We start from the raw sequence: 21,394 nt of genomic DNA, 5'->3' as shown, positions 1-21,394 counted from the left end.
GTTGATTACATTTTTCATTTGTTTGGTTATATATCTTATAATGATTATGAATCTTATGAACGAAGTCTTAACATTAAACTAAGATCAGTTAATAAATGTGTATACTTATAAATTTATATGATATCAACTACATTTTTGGAAATATATTTTATTATAAATATATGTTGCGAGTTGCGGTTGCGATTTTGCGATTTTCAAAAATTTAAAACCGCATCAAAACCGCGAATGAGCGGTTTTTAAAATTCAAATCCACAACCAACCCGCGTTTCGCGATTATCCAAAAATGCGGTTCGGTTGCGAGCGGTTGAGCGGTTGGATGCGGTTAAGCGGTTGGTCTGTACACTTTGGATGTAATGGTCTCTCCTTGATTGCTTTAAAAAGTTTATTCCTTTTCTATTGGTAGTAGATTATATAAGCAGATAGCGATTAGAGAAATAGGTCTTCTTTGCTCCAGATGTTTGTAGTGTCCAGGTGATAAGATGTCAAAACTGAAGCATCTAACATGGTTAAAGTTGAAATATTGGCCGAGGCTTATTTTGTGTTAATTAAAGTGGGGTCGAATGACAAGTGAAAGCTACGGAAAAAAGTAGTGACATTTTTGTGCTCCTTCAATAAGTCACGGGTGAATACAATGAGGAACAATTACAAATGTACAAAATATACAGGCGTCTAACTTTTATCGGGTTCATCTGTAGTAGGTTTCGAATCTCTTGCGGCACCCCTTTTATTGTGAAACATTTTACAAGCATGTAGGTGAATAAGCACATTGTGCAATCCAGAAGTAACAAAAGGCAATGTTCAGCATGTCCCCTTTGGTTTTTATAAAAAAGAAAGAAAATAGCATAGCTGCATAGTAATGTTTGTAAATAAGAAGTACTGTGTTACAACCCATATTTCTGCGGTTCAAGGACACCCTTCGGCCTTCAAGAACATCTTTCCGTTGTGACATGAAAATGTAGAGAATGCGAGAGTTTGTTTCTCCGATTCACTTCCGGTATGTGAATCAGTAATCTGAGTGTACGAATAGGTTACATGAGAATACAAAAATTATAGAGTTTGAGTGTGTAGAGAATTGTCATGTTTCTTATATCACTTGGGGTACTTATACTCAGACCTGCCGTTAATGTTTGTCCATCATGTGGAGAATGCGGACAAATGTTGAAGAGAAATGGGGGCAACTGTTTTGATTATGTATTTTCCAACGGCTGATTGAAATCTGTGTGAGCCTTCGGTCCAATGGTCCTAAAGGACGATGGGCCTTCGTTCATTGGGCCTCACAAACAACAAACACTTAAACAACACCTCGAAATTAATAAGTGATGTTTTCAATTTTTCTCTTTGAAATTATTTTTTGCATTGCATGCTTGTTTCAGTTTTTGAGTTTGGTATTTTTACTTTTGGTCTTTGTTTTCCCCTTTGCTCATGGGGTGCTTTTCTGGGCTTTCATTTCTCTTCTTTTTTCCTTTCTGTTGCCAGTTGAGTTTAAAGATGGCATTCGAGGTGTTCATGGGCAAGAACTTCCTTCGGGGGCTTCTTGCATTAGAACATTCTTCGGGAGCCGACTCTGGGCACCTTTTAGTCTTTTATCTACGCCTTCTGGGTTTAAAGATGGTGTGCGAGGTGTTTTTTGGGCAAGAACTTCCTTCGGGATATCCTTGCCTTGGAATATCCTTCGGTAACCGACCCCTGGCGCTTTTTGGTTTTCCGTCTTAAGAGTCGTTCGTTCGGTCCAGGGACATATACTCGGCTTTTCCTTCCCCTTATTTTTACTTTTTGTAATTCATTCGAGTACATGGACTAATCGGTCTATTTATTTTCGAATACATATATCGAATACTCTTGTAGCAACTTCCACCTCGCGGCCCAAACGGACGGGGCGAAGGCTTTTCAGTTCAGTCACTTGCCAATAACCCTTCGGAGCTGCCAAAGGTGAATGTGGAGGATATGTACGACGAATACTCGGTTCCTCGCGGCTATTTCTGGATATATAACGCGGATGATGATGAGAGGATCTATGATACTCCCAGCGCGCCCGAAGAATATGGAGATCGTGCGGTCGGCATTTCCGAAGCCATCTTCAAGTGTGGTTTTCGGGTGCCTCTGCTGAAGATCCTGAAGCACCTGTTTCAGCAAATGTGTATCGTTCTGGAGCTGATGGATCCAAACAGAGTCATCTACATAAATTGTTTCCAAAACCGTTGCCTGCAAGCGGGGATAAAGCCTCTCACGCGACTCTTCTGGTTTTATTATGACTTCCGAAAGAACCCAAGAGCCCGGGGTTTTACACTATCACTCGAAGGGCTGGCCGAGCCGACTGGACGACCACTAATTCGAGCAACAAGACGATTCACACACACTGGTGCTTCATTAGTTGCTCAAAGTTGGCCCAATTTTTGGTGTGGAAAGAAGTTGACCCCTCCAAGCTTCTTATGCCCAATCTGACCGAGGAGGAGAGGGACCTCTATGCGGCCTTGGTGAACGCTGGGTAGGCAAGCTCACCTCGGACGATTACCGTGACAAGGACTGGTTGCTCGGTTTGTGGGGTGGTCACTAATTCCTTTCATTCGATCTTCTTTCTTTGATGTATATGTTTTATGTGTTCACACTTGTCTTTCTTCGTCTTCTTTATTTGCCTTGTATAACTATTTCCCCATTTTCTTTCAGTATCTTCGGAGGCTCTGATAAAGAGAAAAAAGATGAAGACGGCGGCGAAGAAGACTGCCGAGAAAGCTACCAAGCAATAGGAGGGCGATCCCTCGGAAGAGGGAGAAAGAGTGGGGAAGGAAGCGGAAGCCAGCCGACAAGAGCCTCCTGCTTCGGCCGAGGTTGATGGAGAGGGCTAGGGCGGCCAGGATGTTTTGAGCAAGGGAACAAGCGACAGGGGGGCCGAGATGGGGTCATTCAGACGTACGTCTCCGGCTGGGGCATGCTGACAAGTGACCATATTGTTTATTCGGCGATGGTGGCGACAAAGGAGGTGCCCAGCTGATCGTTTGCTCTTTGTTGCGGCCAATACCGATTGAAGCTTGCACGAAAGTGATGTCTTTTCTCTCCCTGGTAAGTATTTAATTTTATGTGTCTTTGTTCGCCTTCATTTCTTCTGAACCTTCCTTATCATTCATTTTGACCTTTCCCTTATTTATTTTATTTCAGGCTACCCCTTTGGCTGCTGCTGTCGCGGACAAGGTACGAGATATGCAGGGCCGAATGACCAGGGTGGAAGAACTGGAGCGAAGAACTACTGCGACCGAGGAGGAGTTCCAAAGGTTCAAGTTGCAGAACGAGACCCTGGATGGGCAGACAAAGGTGCTTATCGAAAAAAAGCAGCGGCTGGAGGTGGATTTAACGAAGGCAACAAGCGCATCGAAGGAAGGAATTCCCAGTTGAAGAAGGCTCGAAAGGAGCTTCGAAAGAAGCAGAAGATGATCTGACAGAAGAGCGATGCTTCCAGTTTGGTGCCGACCATGTGTTGAAGAAGGCACATGAGCTTGGACGGGACTACATGCAACTCTTGGATGAGTCCCTTGAAGATCCCATCGGCCGAACTGACGCTGCGGAGCCCCTAGTAGTCTCTTCTGGCAAAGACAAAGACCTCTCGGATTCTGAGCTTCAGTCCTAGATTTGGAGTTGTAATTTGTTTTTCTTTGCACATATATACTGTTGCCTTCGGACTTTAACTGCCTTCGGGCACAACATTTGGTGGCTTTCGTGTCGTTGATTTATTTTCATTCATATTTATTTATTTTAGCAATTTTATTGCATCTTTGATTTGTATATTGCATCTTTGGATTCATTTTTTGCCTTAGCATTTTATTGTACTCATGCACCAAGTGTTGAGGGGACAAGGACCTTTTCTTCAGAAGAACATGGGCTTAGTTCGCCTTATTTCGAAAGGTACGACTTGTGACTTCAAAACTTGAAAAACCATCGTAAACGGGCATTCCCTTGGGGTGAGCGAAGGAATTTTCTTCTTCGGGATTGTCTTTGAAAAGGTGTTCGCTCCTCTTTTTATTTTGTGGGATGAAGGGCTTATCTTAATTAGAATCGCCCCTTGATAAGGCATCATTCGTTCCTCCGGTTCAAATAAATCACTTGTAAAATATTAGTTAAGCAGAGAGCGAAGGATAATATCTTCTTCGGGATATCCCCTAGATATTTTTCGTTCGTTTCTTTCTGTTATCTAAAAGATTTATGCAAAGTAAATTTACAGTAGGACTAAGGACAATATTATTAAGGCGAAGGACATTATGCGTGATAGGATTGCCCCTAGATAATAATCATCGGCTCTCAATGTAAACAATTAAACGTGAGCGGACGAAGGGTTTATCTTCTTCGGGATTGTCCACAGATAACACTCGTACGTTCGTTCGATGTGTTATGATAATTCTTAAGTAAAAAGTAGTACGAAAGGAGCGCATTTCATTCGTCTATTACACTTGTGATTTTAGGAATGAATACAATAGGAAAGTACAATAAGAAAGCACAAGTAGTTTTCTTACCGGTAGAATTTCCGAAGGCGATTGGCATGCCAAATATTTTTGTTCACTTCTCCAGCCAGTGTTTCCAACTTGTAGTTTCCTGGGCGAACGACCTCTATCACCTTGTAAGCCCCTTCTCAGTTTGGTTGAAGCTTTCCTTGCTTCGTTGGCATAGATGCAGCTACCTCCCTATTAGGAATATATTGTAGGCTTGATGATATTTTACCAAAATACCTTAGTAGATTTAATTAAGTGTATTTGTAGTTTTTAACGGATAATCTTACTTTGTCATCCATTGAAAGAGTAGCTTATGTTTAACTAAGTTTTTATAGCACATTCCTGTACACTGTAATGTCTTAGAGAATTAGAGGTTGTAGGATATTCTAAGTCATGTTGACTACTAGAATGATATACAAAATAGGTTGGCTAATTGTAAATATTAGATGCCTTGTAATTTTGCATAAATAAAATTGAGTCAACTGCTATGGAAATACTTTCAACGGATGATTCTACAAGGTTTCGACGGATGACCCAAGTTACTCTCAACAGGTGATCCAATTGAGACTCAATGGATAATCTACATGGATAATCTACAAAGTCTCGACGGATAACAAATTCAAATAGGAGTTGATAGTGACTTGACAGTCACATGAGTTGATTGTATATAAAAGGATTGTGGCAGCCTATTAGCACGATTTTGAGAACAAAGAAGCATTTTCTTTCCATGCCTACTTGAAGAAATACAAGAATGCTGGATAGAGAAATGAAGAAACATGTGATCAGACTTAGATATTATGTTTTATTTGTTTGTTTTTTCATATGTAACTTGGTGATGTATAAACCAAGAGTAGCAAGTAGATAATTTATTGATCGAGAGAACTGATAAATAGAAAAGGCATAATCTGTTAAGAATTTTGTCTGTTCTTACTTTGTAATTTTACTTGTAAGTAGCTGTGTGCATTCTTGCATCATAAAATTCTCAATCAATATATATCTCTGGTGGATAGATCGATCCACCAAAAAGTTTTTAAATCTTTGTGTTTAATTACTTTATATTTTGAATACCTTTAATATTTCATTCCGCACACTTGCATATTCAAACACTGATATACTTTGGTAAAGAATTTTCTTAATTTTCAAAAGAAATCAAGAATTACATTCAACCCCCCCCCTCTGCAATTCTATTGTTAGATTATTTGGGAATAACAATTGGTATCAGAGCAAGCTCTTGACACACTAAGAGTTTAAAGATCAAAAGAACTAACAACAAGAGTATGAAGGATGTTGGAGTAAAGATCCTTTTTCTGGATAAAGACAACTATCACCACTGGAAGGTGAAAATGCACCTGCATCTTCTCTCTCAAGATGAAAGGTATGTTGATTGCATTGAGAAAGGTCCTCATGTTCTTCGAAGAACTTCTACAGATGTTGAAGGAGTTATAGGCAATGAGCAAAGCATTCCAAAGCCACAATCAGAATGGATAGATGTAGACATTGAGCAAGTGAACAAAGATAAAAAGGCTATGAACATTTTGTTCAATGGTCTTGATATTGATACGTTTGACAATGTTATCAAGTGTAAATCTGCTAAGGATATCTGGGATACAATTCAAATCATATGTGATGGCATTGAACAAGTGAGGGAAAACAAGATACAATTTCTAATACAACAGTATGAGCACTTTCATTATGAAGAACGTGAGTCCTTAAGTGCCATTTTTAGTAGGTTTCAAAACTACTAAATGCACTGAAGCTGCATGGAAGAATCTACCAGACAAAAGATTCAAACCTGAAATTCCTTAGATCTCTACCAAAAGACTGGAAGCCTATGACTGTCTCTCTTAGAAACTCTCAAGATTATAAGGAATTTACTTTGGAGAGACTGTATGGCATTCTAAAAATTATGAGTTTGAGTTGGAACAAGATGAGGAGTTAGAGAAAGGAAGTAAGAAGGGGGGATCTATTACTTTGGTAGCTAAACAAGAGAGAGTGAAAGAGATGAAGGTTGAAGATGTGGAATCTGCACCAAACTCAAGGGTTTGTGAAGGCAAAGGAAATGGGCTAATGGCTGAGCATGAGGACCATCTTAGTCAGGATGAAATGGAGGACATAGATGAACATCTGGCTTTCCTATCATGAAGATTTGCCGAGCTCAAATTCAAAAATAATTTTGGAGCAACCAAGCCAAATCGAAACATGGTGGATACATCTAAATTCAAGTATTTCAAATGTGGATTGAATGGTCATTTTGCCAATGAATGCAGAAAACCTGATTCTGAAAAAAAGAAGTGTGAGCCTGTGGATTACAAAAAGAAGTATTTTGAACTGCTCAAACAAAAGGAAAGGGCCTTTCTGACTCAAGAAAATGACTGGGCAGCTGATGGGGTAGCTGAGGATGAAGAAACAAGCTATGTCAATTTAGCCCTAATGGCCAAATCAGATGAAGCAGAAGTCAGTTTTTCAAGCAATCAGGTAATCACTACTAATCTAGCACACCTTTCTAAAGATGAGTCTAATGATGCTATAAATGACATTTCAACAAAATTATATCATTTGCGTGTTACACTTAAATCACTCACTAAATAAAATACAAAATTAAAGAAAATAATTTGTTTTTAAGTGAGAGGAATACTGTGTTAGAAACTCAATTTGTTGAGTTTGAGAAACTGAAGATAGAGTTTAAGATTGCAAATGATGAATTGACTGAATCCTTGAAGAAAGAGGAAATTTTAAGAAAGCAGTTTGAACGAGAGAAAGAGGTAATCAAGGCTTGGAAATCATCAAGAAATGTAAATGCCCAAATTGCTAAGGTTCAAGGTATAAAATTATTATGTGAAGAAGTCTGGAAAAAGAGCAAAGAGGAACTGGATTCTGAGTTCGGTAGAAGGATTATCGACGAACTTGGAATCAACGGATGATGAAGTTTATCCGTTGAAAGATAAAAGTAATTATTCGTTGAAAAACAAGGATGCCCATCTGTTGAAAGAACATAAGCCAATTAGCAAAGCCAAGCTACCTAAACTCAATGAAAAATATGGATCAGTTTCCAAGAACTTTATTACAGGAGAATCAAGTCAAGTCAAAGAGAACAAAAGAGTTAATGCGGGGCATCTGTCAATGAAGCAACTGAATGACAGATTAGAGAAAATTGAGGTCAAGGTAGATTACAAAAATAAGAACAACAAAGTGGTTCTCACAGGAGTGAGAAAAGAAAATGTGTATCTAGCTGACTTCAACTCATCCAATACAAATTCTATTACTTGTCTTTTCAGCAAAGTAAGTCAAGATGAAAGTTGGCTATGGCACAAGAAGCTGTCTCATCTGAACTTCAAGACTATGAATGAACTAGTCAAGAAAGACCTAGTAAGAGGCATTCCTCAAGTTGAGTTCTCAAAAAATGGATTGTGTGATGCCTGTCAAAAGGGAAAGCAAATCAAGACATCATTCAAGAAGAAGCTTGAATCTACAATTGAAGAATCACTACAACTATTGCACTTGGACTTATTTGGACCAGTCAATGTGTTGTCAATTTCAAATAAAATATATTTCCTAGTAATTGTGGATGGTTTCTCAAAGTTCACTTGGACATATTTCCTCAAATCTAAAGATGAAGCTAGTGAAATTATTATCAATCATATAAGGCAAGTCAACAATCATCCTGATCTCAAAGTTAGAAGAATCAGGAGTGACAATGGAAATGAGTTCAAGAACTCTGCAATAAGGTTATTTTGTGAAGAAAATACGACCATGTATGAGTTTTCAGCAGTAAGGACTCCACAACAAAATGGAGTTGTGGAAAAAAAGAATAGATCTCTTATTGAAGCTGCAAGAACGATGCTAGAAGAATCAAAGTTACCAACTTATTTTTGGACAGGAGCTGTAAATACTGCATGCTACACTCATAATATTTCTTTGGTCAATCAAGCAAAATGCATGACTTTTTATCAATTATTCAAGAATAGGAAACCAAAACTTAAATTTTTTCGTGTCTTTGAATATAAATGCCACATTCTAAGGAATCAAACTGAGCAACATGGAAAGTTTACTGCCAAAACTGATGAAGGTATATTTGTTGGATATGCTGTGGGCAAAGCATATAGAGTCTACAATCTTAGAACCAACATTGTTACGGAATCTGTACATGTTGTGTTTGATGATAAGAAGATTGAAGGACTACAAGATGAAGTTTTCCATGAAAGCCTTAATTTTGACAATATTGAGATGAACTGTGATGATAGTGATGATGAAAGTGATCAAGAAATAATTTCTAAGGAAAATGCAGAAAAGTCAACAATAAATGAAGCACATGATTCTACATCCGTCGAAAGATAAAGTGCAACATCCGTCGAAAGAGATGGTGCATCATCCGTTGAAAGACAAAGTGCATCATCCGTCGAAAGGAAAAATTCAACATCCGTTGAGCCATCAATATAAGTTGAAAGTCATTTTAGATTACACACAGAAAGGTCCCCAACCTCAGGCCAAAGATCCACAAACTCAGGAGAAGTTTCTTTTAATCAAAACTCAGTCACACATCAAGACAACTTTGAGACCTCTTCATCTAGAGCTAATCTACCATAACAAAGGAAATGGACTAGAGATCACCTATTTGAATGTTAATGTCTCTAGTATACTTGTTCAAATTTATGTAGATGATATTATATTTAGCACTACAGATAAAAAAAATTGTAAAAAGTTTTCCAAACTAATGCAAAGTAAATATGAAATGAGCATGATGGGAGAAATAACTTACTTTCTTGGTCTCCAAGTTAAGCAAGTTAGTGATGGAATATTCATTAGTCAAACCAAATATACATGATCTTTTAAAGAAGTTTGACTTAATGGATTGCACATCCGCAAAACCATATGATAAGTCAACTTTCACTAGCTTGGTAAGTGAGTTAGGTATGCTAATTATTCCTAAGTTATTTTGATGTCTAAGCAATTTGTAATGCATCCAGAAATAAATTTGATTTTTCCTAAAGATATGAAATTTTGGCTAAGTCAAAATTTATCTCGACGGATGTTCATTATCCATTGAAAGTGAATATCCGTTGAATTTCATTATCTGTTGAAAATCAAATATTTTTCTGGGTACTTTATATCTCGAAGGATATTTGTTTAATTTATATCCGTTGAATTGCTTTAATCATATCCGTTAATTCTATACCTTATTCGTCGAATTTACATACAGTATGTATGTATATGCCAATGGATAATCTTTAGAATTTTTACAGCTGATTTCATTTTTAAATAGTTATTTTTGGCAATTTTCATTGGGTACTTTATCGTATTTTTAAATTTTTACTTATTAATTTATGAGAAAGTATAAAAGCCCCTCTCAATTTTTTTTTTACTTTTATATTTCTCATTAATACCAAAGCAAGTTTTACTCTCTTCGTCTCCAAAAACCCCTCTTTCTCTGTAACTGCTTTCAATCATAAAAATGATACCTGTAGTCAAGATTATGTCTCAGTCTGGATTTGTCTATGAGAAGAAATTTTTTTTGGCACTGGTGGACAAGAACATTGCTGCTTCTGAGGACTATCACAAGATGATGGACTTCATTCGCAATTGCAAACTAAGCAATGCTATGCTTGAGTCTCAAATTATCTAATGTGAAGTTGTGGAGTAGATCTGGACCACGACTGTGTACAACTCCAAAGATAAAACCATTGCATTCTCTCTGAAAGGTAATGATTATTGTATTAATTGTGATGAAAAACAAACTTGCTTCCATTTGCCTGAAAATAACACTAATGTTCCACACATAAACACAGATGTTGTGGCGCTCTCCAAACCCGGGTCAGAAGTTTGGGGTCCACACACACACACACACACCTTATTTATAACCTGCTTATAACAATAATAAAGATAATAATAATAATATGCAGTGACCCTACTTACCAACTACCACGGACCGCAACAGGTTAAAGTATGCATACAAGCCAAACACACACTTATATTACAAACCGTCCAAATCCCAACTATTCAAACTTAAAACTGAGTATTAAACATTATTACAAACTTTTACAAACTTAAATTATCTCAAAAGATGCCTACTAGCTTAACTCGATCAACCTGAACCCCTAGCTCTCGCGCTGGACTGGGGATCCTCGCTACCAACTGGTTCCTTCTTAACTGGAAAAGAACATAAATAACATCGCACAAATGAGCTAACTAGCTCAGCAAGTCACAATGACAAAACTGAGAATAATGATCATCAAGTGAAAAGGGTTATAATATCAAGTGAACAATGAATTATGATTTAGAATTGGATATTATATTTTCATTTTAAAAACCAAGGTTAGGCTGCTGATCAGTCACGCACTAACCCCGAGCAAAGCACACAGCACTACTCTAACTACTGGATCCAAGGCACACATTGGCCTAACTTGACCATTAATATGGTCTGACCACGAATCTGGTCCACAATTTTATAAAAAAAATCCAATTTTATAATAATAGAATAAACAATGTAAAACAATAAACAAAATCATAAACAATATTGAATGTTCGATAAGGAAATGGTTTCAATCTTTACAAGGGATCAGTATGGCAATTTCAAAGCTTGACTGTTAGGTAATGAAAGAACTGGATAACAAAGGAATCAATATTTCAGGGTTTCCAGGAATTGGTCTTTTAAAGCATAAGGTACAATGGTTTAAGTATGTAAGTAATTCGATACAGTGTTTGGTATTTAGTTTGTATGTATTTGTGGAGTAGTATCGTATATTTGTGGTTCGTATTTGGGTGTACAACAATCAATGGTTTAGAAAGAATAAGGTTTACGGCTCAAGATCAATAACTTGAATCAGGGTTTTGGGTTCAGTGCTTCAAAGCACTTGCAATATAAAACAGGACTATCAATCAACTACAATATATCTCGAAAAAGTTCAGAACACTTGCCTGGTACTAGCTTGCTATATTGCACTAACTTCCAATCACAACCGTCTACTCCTCGACTATCTGTTTCCCTTTCCTACGCCTTGCCTCTTCTGCTCACATATCATAAGCATCTATTAATACTCAACTTATACGATTCTATTCGATACACACTTCTATCTACCCTTCGTTTCACCCAAATCCGATTAACGGATTGAAAGTTACGCTATAGAAAAGTAAACATCGAACATATAGATCGACAATCAAACAACAAGTCACATATAACACATAACACGTCAAATAATCAATGACATATCATTCATAAAGGAGTCTCGGGTCACAAACAAGCTTTCGGGTATTTAAAACGATTTTTAAAACATTTTTCGGAATTAAAACGGGTCGTTGGATCAATTTTAAAGTAATAAACAGGGTACGATAGGGCAATTCGGGCTTCAAAACAATTTTATAATAATTATTGAGCCTTGAAACCAATTTAAAATAATATTTTAAAACTCGAAACTATTTTTCGGAATTTTTAAATCATTTTGAAATATTTAAATCTAATTAAATAATTAATTAAAATCAATTAATAATTAATTAAATCAATTAATCAATTAATTTTCGAATTAATTGACCAATTAATCAATTAAATATTAACTGAAATTAATTAAATAACTAATTCAGATTTATTTTTGAATAAAAAATAATTTTTGAAATTAAAATAATAATTTTTGGAATTGAAATAATCATATTCAGAATTTTTGGAAATTAAAAACAATTTTTAAAATGATTTTTATAAAAGAAATCCTATTTCTGAAAATTAATAAAACATAAATACTATTTTTACCAGTTTTGTAAACAGAAATCTTGTTTTTAAAAACTTTTTAAAACAGAGGGACTACTTTGCAATAACACAGAAAAGTCATGGACCTTTCTGCATTTTTGCCATCCCCTTCACCACGTCGCCGGCGCAGCCATTGCCGGTGACTCAAAGCTTTCCGGCGAGTCTAATAACAGTCCCAAACACGACCAAACAAACGGGGAAACGTAGATTACAACCTTATGAACTTATTCATGTAATTTATTCCATCAAACAAGCTATAAATCGATCGTAATAACCCGAGGAAAACTCGCCGCCGGCGAGTTTATATAAAATCCGGCGAAACTTCAAACGACAACTCCGTTCGATCCATGAATCGTCTGATAACGTGCTATATATGAATAGATTGCAAATTTCAAGGGGAACAAAACCCACCCCTTTAGAACATCTAATAATCCCAAAATAAGAAACCCCCAAATTCAATCAAGAACATTCAAACGAATATAAACCCCAATTATACAATTCGAGAATCAAACCCTAATTTGAACATGTTATTGAACTCCAAATCGATCATATGACATGCCAAAATGATCAGGAAGAAAAGATCTAAAACATGCAAGCATCAAATCATCCAAACAATAGCTCGAACAAAAAATCATAATTCTTAATAATTCGAATATAAATCAGTTTATAGGAAATTACCCTTTGATTCTGGGTTGAAATTGATGGCAGAATCAGATAGGAAATTTTTCAAGTTTCGATTCGAGTATATGCACGCCTTAATCCGATATCGATAACGCCTCCGAATTTGTGTTTGATTACGAAAAACAGTTTATAATTATAGTATTTTCTCTGTAAATACTGTTTGCAAATGATTTCTAATACGAAATAAAATACGGTAAAGGCTATTTATAATTACGGAAAATTAGTATCCCGTTGGATCATTCCAGATACAAAATGATACGTTTATTTATAAAAACTGATCCAAACGGTACCGGTTTTCGGGATAATTATCCAAATCAATACAATTTGTATTGTGGTCTTGATCTCAGCGCCTGGTTACACGTATTACGATGTGATAATTGTGATAGTTTAATAAAAAGATCCTGTTTATTCAAAATACGAGTTTTATTGATTTACCGAAACGAATAATGTATCGAAAATGTTGCGCCGAGACCCGCACAGGACAAACCGTACGCCGGATCGAAATAGTCGAAACATGGAAAATGCTCAAAATATTGCAATTAGATTAGGAAGGAGTTCTCGGAAGAGTTTCGGGTTATAAAAACGTAAAAACGGATGACGTCGGTTGGTTCCCGATTGTATAAAATAGTTTTTAAATACCCGGAAAAAGATTTTATAAAATCCATATATTTCCTATAAAATCATAAATCAACACAAAAATAAATAGGAAGATATGACAATTATTTATATTTTATTTTGGACATATAAAAATTAAAATACTCAATTAATATTATTTTTAAACATCCAAACACATTTAACACTTAACAAATAATTCACAGAATAAATACTGAACATACATAATAATTATTTATTAGCATAAATAATTACACGATATATCCCAGATATTACATATGTGAGCACCATACTTGTGTCTATGGGTTATTCTCCAAATCCTGCCAAACTAGGTGAGGTTAAGAGAATGGGCCCTAGAAAAGAGTGGAGCTTTCTCTGTGATTCTTTTATAAAGCATTTTATGGTAAAATTAGAAACTTTGATGCAGTTACTTACTCTATGGTTAATCTGATTTTGAATGACAAGTACTTCAATTTTAGTAACTATGTCATGAAAGAGTTAGGGTATAAATTAGGAGATATCAAGAAAAGGTCCAAGAATATATATTATGCTAGTTTTCTTATGATGCTAGAAACCATGTTTCTAAGGACCTCTTGATTGAGAACCCAACAAATAAGCTTGATTATTGGGTCCAAAAAAAGAGGGTACTTGCTGATTTGAACAGGAATAATCTCCACAGTGATGTGCCTCTCAACTATCTGCCAATCATGGAGGCACCTCAGGTAAGTGAGGTAACTGTTTCTGTCACTACTCTTTCCCAACCTCCAGTTTCTTTGCATATAACTGTGGCTATGACATCTGTGACTGTGACCAAATATATGCCTACCCAAGCCACAAAACCTAAAATTTTAACCAAATTTAAGAAACACCACTCTAGTTCCTCTCAAAAGAAACTAGTTGTAAAAACTACCACAACACAAGAGGGGAGTGTGAAGGGTGGTAAGAAAGGTGAAGGACAGGGTGAACTTCAAAGAATTCCTAAGGATAAGGTGAGAGAGGTTAGTGTATCCCATCCTAGCCACACCACAGTCTCCTAATAGCCTGTGGTGATTAATAAGGAAATTAGCACATTGCTAGCTGCATCCTCCCAAAAGGATGTAACTATTGAAAATAGCTCATCTCCAAGAGAACAGAACAAAATGGGTAGGGACACCACATACCAAACTCAAACCTATGTCAGAAAGAAGAAATCCAAAACTTTGGGGGAGTCACAGGGTGCACACTGTGACGGCCTCAACCCCGGGGTCAGGAGTTGACGTCACCAACAACAATAATAATAAACATAATATAATCCAAATCATTAATTATACATAACCACGACCCCTTTACCAAGATCTTTTCCAGGTTTAAGTATGATTTAGGTTACAATTACTACAAACCAACCTATCATGAACATTCCTGACAATACTATCTTATTACAGCAATTCAACAGACCATCTTTGGCCTGACACAACTACCTCAAAGGAGCCTGACACGGTAGGAACTGGAACGCTGCCCTGACTACCACGGAAGAATCTCCTAGGCATCTACAATACATATAAAAAACATTCTGCAAGGGTGATCAATTAATTGCTCAGCAGTACCACTATATGAATAACAAGTAAAACGATTTACAATAAAATAGTTATAGGAACAAAATTCATAACTTGTTAGAATAAAAGTAAAACATGTATAAACTGGATATCAAAACTAGCATGCTCTGTAAAATAATATCATCAGTTGTGTGCAGTGCATAAATACCAGAGTCCAATTTTAGCATGCTATTTTCCTTTCCAAAATCATTGTCCCATTACAGGAACCATAAATCATCTGTCCCGTTACGGGGACCACAAAACCATTTATTCCGTTACGGGAACTATTAAACCAAAATCAGATATGTATTTGGACGAATTCTAGGGATAACTGATCAGTCCATCCCACCACAAACCTGTTCCGGAACTCAGAGACTAGCTAGGTCTCTATCACGCTGGACTAAATGATTTAAATAGGGCGCGCAACCGACTTAGCCACTTACGCAAACTCACCGGGCCGTTACGGGCCTCTTATGCAACCATTCAATATCTGATCCTTTTTTATCCAGTTTCCAAAATTAATTATACCGATATCTTTTAAACAGTTACACCACAACACACTTTCCAAAATCTTTCCAGTTTTAATCACAATCTAGAGATAGGCATTTTCAGAAGTCACTTTTCCCCAAAATGTAAGTTAATAAAACATATTTAAACACAAGGGATATGTAACTTAAAAAATTCAGTTCTAGTACGTAAATTAAATCAACAATTATCTATATTTACTGAACTGTAAAAGATTATTTAGGGGTACTTGCCTTGCAGAGCTTATAACTATCACTGACTAATTTTGGATCAACTCGGACACTCGACTTTATCGCCTTACTGTCAGACTATCCTGGATCCGACTTTGACGCTCAGGTCCTTCGCTTGGAACCTTGCTGAGCTTGTCGACTGATTACTAGGTTAGCTTTAGTCCATCGTCAATTCTCGAATCCTTCGACTAGCACCTACAGAGTCGAACTACTCTATGTTAGACACCCAGTTATGCTTGACATATCCTCGATACCAATCCTACCCAAACGATAACAATCCCGACTCGTAATTATTCGTATTATAATAACACACGCAACAATTAGGATTCACTCATTCAAGATTCGGTTCTATATTTAAAACTTGGTTCAACGATCATTTTCAGAAAATACATATGACCAACGTTCGAAAATAGGGTTGTCATATACTTTGTAAAATATTCTATCACAATACACCAGTAGGTCCTGCAAAATACTTATTTATAATTATATACGTATATATATATTCAACTAGTAATCCCGATAATCACTGAATATGTTCTCGTATTTTTGAATTTGATTCCCCAAATATTCGGGCAGCACCTCCTCTGTTTATCGGCCTACCCGTCGAAACAATTCGACGTCAACCCAAATAAATTAACAACCACAATCCAACCAATCAACTAGGCAATCAATTCAACAGTCACCATTCACAATCCAAATTATGTGCCCTACTTCAATTTAAAATAACTATTCGTTGTACCGAAAAATAATTTTATAAACTAATTATTATTTATATCGATTTAGGACTCAGAATATTTCATCACGGTCCACCATCGGCTCACCGAGGCTCATCGCCAACGGCGGAAAAAATTCTTCGGTACCCGATAAATTTCGGGTTTCCACACGAGATTTTACCGATTTAATTTACTGCACAAAAAATATTTATTTTTCATAATTTACTCAAATAATTTCTCACAGAAATTAAATGAATAAATTAATAAATAAGTAATTAGAATTACAACCAAAAATCACAGACCCACGTAACCGAACAGGAGCTACACAGAATGCAAAACCCACGCGTCACACGCACTGCAAATGCCGCCATACCTCTTGGAAAAATCCGAGAGGCGGCAACACATAATCAACAAAGCTGAAGAAGATATATGCACATACGAGTGTATATGTATATAATCAGTAACAATCGAACATCACAGAACCCACATATCCAAACTGAGAAGCGGAATCATGGCCGGAAAAGAGAAGAAGAGCCGACGCACCTACCGGAAATCGACGGAACCGGGGAAGAAGAAAAAAAATGAAGAAGAAAAGAGGGAGAGGGAGAGACGAGAGAGATTGGAGATTAAAGAGAGGAAGAGAGTAGAGAGAGAGCAGGAGATTAAAGATTAACCGAGAGATAGGAGATTGAAACTGTGAGGGATTGACTTTACTGGGAAAAAAAGAAAAACTCAAAATTACATAACTAAACCATGTGTCTGCCAATTCACGAAAATAGGACACGTATCCCTCATTGACGGCAAACCTAATTTCGTATCGTTTTTAATCTAGTTAACGGTACATAGCTGCAAATTTTTTTTAATTAAAATAATATCAAAATAGTCTTAAAATTTTCTAAATATCCCGAAACTTATAAAACACAAATTACATAATTTTCAAACCATTTTGGAGCGCAACTTATACCCGCATTTAACAATTAAATGAATCAGCGCGCGGGTGAAATTAATCCCAAAAATTCCCAAAATAATTTTAAAATTCTCGGAATATGCCAAACTTCAATAAATATGAGTTTTATAATTTTTGAAGAATTCTGGAATTAAATACGGATTTTTTAAATAAATGCAATCAGAAAATCATACAGGGCTAAATAATTGATGAAATATTGAATTCTAAATTTTATAAAATCCCAAAAATAATTATTGAAATTATAAAATAATAAAAACAATTTTAGAGACAATCCAAATATATATGCAAATAAATCTGCCATAAAACCACTTTTAAAAGTAATAACGAGATAATACAGCTCAACAACAATTAAACAAATAATCCTCGTAAACCACTAACCACACATATTTTATTTATTTAATAGTTCCATAATTACGTATTTAAATAATACGAAAATACGCGGGTTGTTATATCCTTCTCCCTTAAAAAGATTATGTCCTCAGAATCTGATTTAACTAAATAAGTGAGGATATTTGTCAAGTATATCTGACTCTAACTCTCAAGTTGACTCTTCTACTCACGGATTTACACAAAGCATACTTACTATAGATATAAACTCATTTTTGAGGTTTCGATCTAGGTTCTAGATCAATTCGTACACACTATCTTGATTCAAATCGAGGATATACTCCTTCGACACAAAGACGCAAAACACACTAGGAGTATGCTGCATCTATGGCAACAACGCTAGCTCATAGATGACTTTACCTGATTTTCTCAGTATCTTAAACGGTCCACTATATCTAGGACTCAGCTGCCCTTTGGTTCGAACCTAATCAAACCTTTTCAAGGTAACACCTTTAATAATACCATCGATCCTATTTCTATCCTTCAGACTCTTTCGATACAAGTCCGCGTTCTTTGTCTGAATCAACACCACCGCGTCTTCAGTTTGCGACACTAACTTAAGACTTACCAACTTCTTTTCTCTTACCTTACTTCAGTAAAGCGGGGTTCTATGCTTATGTCCAAACAAAGCTTCGTAGGGTATCATTCCTACACTAGCATAATAACTTCCCTTATCTGAATCATCCTCACACCTTTACCATTTGTCTGGGGATGGTAATTGGTACTCATATTTCTCTAAATCCTGAAGCATTCCTGGAACTTCGTCCAAAACTTCAAGCTAAACCTCGGGTCTCAATCAGTCACAATTATTACAGGGACTCCATGCTTTGTCATAATTTTATTCAAATACAACTTCTCTAGCTTATCCAAGGGTATCTTTCATTAATTGGAAGGAAACATGCAGACTTTATCAACTTATCAACAATTACCCAAAAGTTCTCTGTCATATCTTGATACGCCCGAGTGATTCCAGGTGAATAGAATCCAAGAATTTTGGGCTTCTCTTTATATTTTACTCTTCAACTTAGTCACATTAAAATTTATGCTCTAGCGAAAAAATCCAAACATACTTCTACTGTCCTTTTGGGTGTAACTTTCCTTTCCATTTAAACTATCCAATTCTTGATTCATAACTTCTTCTTAACACTTCTTGATTCCTCCCATTCGTTCTGACTGAAAAGTGATCTCACACAATTACTCCTTATTACCTCCAGGTACTTAATTTTCAATTTCTAACTTCTCCCATTCTTCTGCTAACTCTTCAATAATCTTAATAATATTCAATTTTCTTTTCTACTGAAAGCATCTGACATTATATTGGCTTTTCCTGGATGTAATTAATAGAACAATTGTAATCCTTCATCAATTTTCAATTTAGAATTCATACCTTGGAACTCAACATACCATTGCTTCTTTTCCAACCTTTTTGTAGGGAAATCTTCAGGTGTTTAATTTGATCTTCCCTAGTCCTGAAGGGACGAGGATGTTATCAATAAATACAATTACAACTTACCGGTGCACTCCTCATACACCGTGTCCATTTAATCTTTATAGGTGACTGGTGCATTTATCAATCCAATTAACATCACCAAAAACTTGTAATATCTATATCTTGTTCTAAACAGGGTCTTTAGTATGACCTCGGGCTTAACCTTCAACTGACGGTAATCTGCTCTGCGTCAACCTTCAAGAACCAACACGCTCTTCTATTTGAGTCATATAAATAATCTGTTCCATGCAAGGGTTACTTATTCATGTTTATCAATTTTTCAACTTCTGATAATCAGCACGTACTTCATACATCCATTCTTCTTTATTATAAACCACATCAGTGAACAAAACGGAATACACCTTATCTCATTATTCTTTCATCCCATAATCCTGAAGTTTCATTAACTAATTACTTGATTCCTACTGGGCCATACGATTCAGGGCTTTTGACACCAGCCCGACTCTGTACAGTAACCGATGAGAGATCCTATCTCATGCTCCGAGGTAATCCTGGTAAGTCATCCAGTAAAATCCTTTAGGGCTTCACTTTCTATCTGCACCTCTTCCAACTTAGGTGCTTCCTTCTTGATATCCACGGTGTGCACTAGTTATTCCTTACACTCTTGCTTATGCCCTCAGATACTCATCCTAATATTAGCTTCCGTAAATATTACTATTTACTTCTTCTGGTAATCAATCATTGCCTTGGTTCTTTATCAGGGTTTTGATCAGCTGATCTTTTAATCATATTATAAGTCTTAGCCTTGGGTGTACTGGATGTCAGACCTTTTGATGCACTACCTACCATGCTATCTCGGGAAGCACTTCTACAGTTCTTGACAATATGGCCCACCTTGCCACAATTGCAACATATAACTCCCGGATTCTTTACTTTACACTCAGACGCATAATGTCCTTTCTGTCCATACCTGAAACATTCAGTATTTGCTTTACACACTCCACTGTGCCGCTTCCCACATTGCTTACACTTCGATATAGGTGACTTAACCAACTTGGCTTGATTGGAGTTGACTGAGGTGTTATTAATCCTATTTAAAGAAAAACTCTGCCCTCCAAATTCTTTATTCTTATTCCTTCCACCCTTTTTCTGAGACTTTTGTCTAGATCCGTCTTGACCTGATATTTCTTCCGCATCATCTATCTTTCACTTATTATCTTCTTTTTCCCTAGCGGCTAACTTCAGATCAATATCAATTACTAAGGCGGCCTGAACTACGGAAGGATACGTCTTGAGTTGCAATGCCACCACTCCACTGCAAATTTCAGGCTTTAATCCTTATTGAAACCTCATTACAATCTGAGCTTCAGAGCACACATAATCTGGTACAAACCTAGCCAACTCTGTGAACTTATCCTCATACTCAGCTACACTTCTTTCACCTTGCTTCAACTCTAGGAACTCAATTTCCATTTGATTCCGCACACAGTCAGGGAAATACTTTTCCAAAAACAACTCAGTAAACCTAGCCCATAGAACATGGCCTTCTCCTTCTAACGCTCTGGTTGACTCCCACCAGTAATTTGCTTCATTTTTCAAGAAATAACTTGCATAATCAGTCTTAAGATCATCACTTACTTGGACAAGGTTGAAAGCTTTCTCCATCTCTTTTAACCATGCTGCAACAGCTACTGGATTAGGTTCACTCTTAAATTCAGGAGGGTTAACATTCTGAAAGGATTTGAAATTAACACTTTGGTTCACTCCTTGTTGTTGTTGCTGCAACAGTAGTTGCTGCTGATGAACCTGTTGGATTAGCTGCAACAATTGTTGCTGCTGCTGGCATAACAAGTCTAGAATTTCATTTATAGCTGGAACCTCCGCAAAACTACTACTATTTTCTTTAGACTGGGTAGCTTTCTTGGGTGGCATCTTCTTGAAATACAGAGATGAGTTTATTCAAAACATAACAAGAATGATTGACAGAAGATATCACCGTTTAAACGGTGTACCTGTATCAGGAAAATGCTGCCCAATCACAATACCCATGT

General features: G+C 36.4%; 1 long non-coding RNA gene across 2 annotated transcripts; it reads left to right on the top strand.

The window, feature by feature from the left end:
* The first annotated feature begins 185 nt into the window (after window positions 1-185).
* LOC141697900 (uncharacterized) lies at window positions 186-3,747 on the top strand. 2 transcript variants are annotated; one of them, XR_012564878.1, is made up of 3 exons: window positions 186-2,583; window positions 2,665-3,057; window positions 3,154-3,747. It is a non-coding gene; the product is annotated as an uncharacterized LOC141697900 (long non-coding RNA). The 2 variants fall into 2 exon arrangements; XR_012564879.1 differs by having other exon boundaries at window positions 187-2,543.
* The last annotated feature ends 17,647 nt before the right edge of the window (window positions 3,748-21,394 follow it).

The sequence above is a fragment of the Apium graveolens genome, chromosome 11 (genome assembly GCF_009905375.1).
Source record: "Apium graveolens cultivar Ventura chromosome 11, ASM990537v1, whole genome shotgun sequence".
NCBI classification, from domain to species: Eukaryota; Viridiplantae; Streptophyta; class Magnoliopsida; order Apiales; family Apiaceae; genus Apium; species Apium graveolens.
This window is presented reverse-complemented; position numbering and strand designations above follow the sequence as displayed.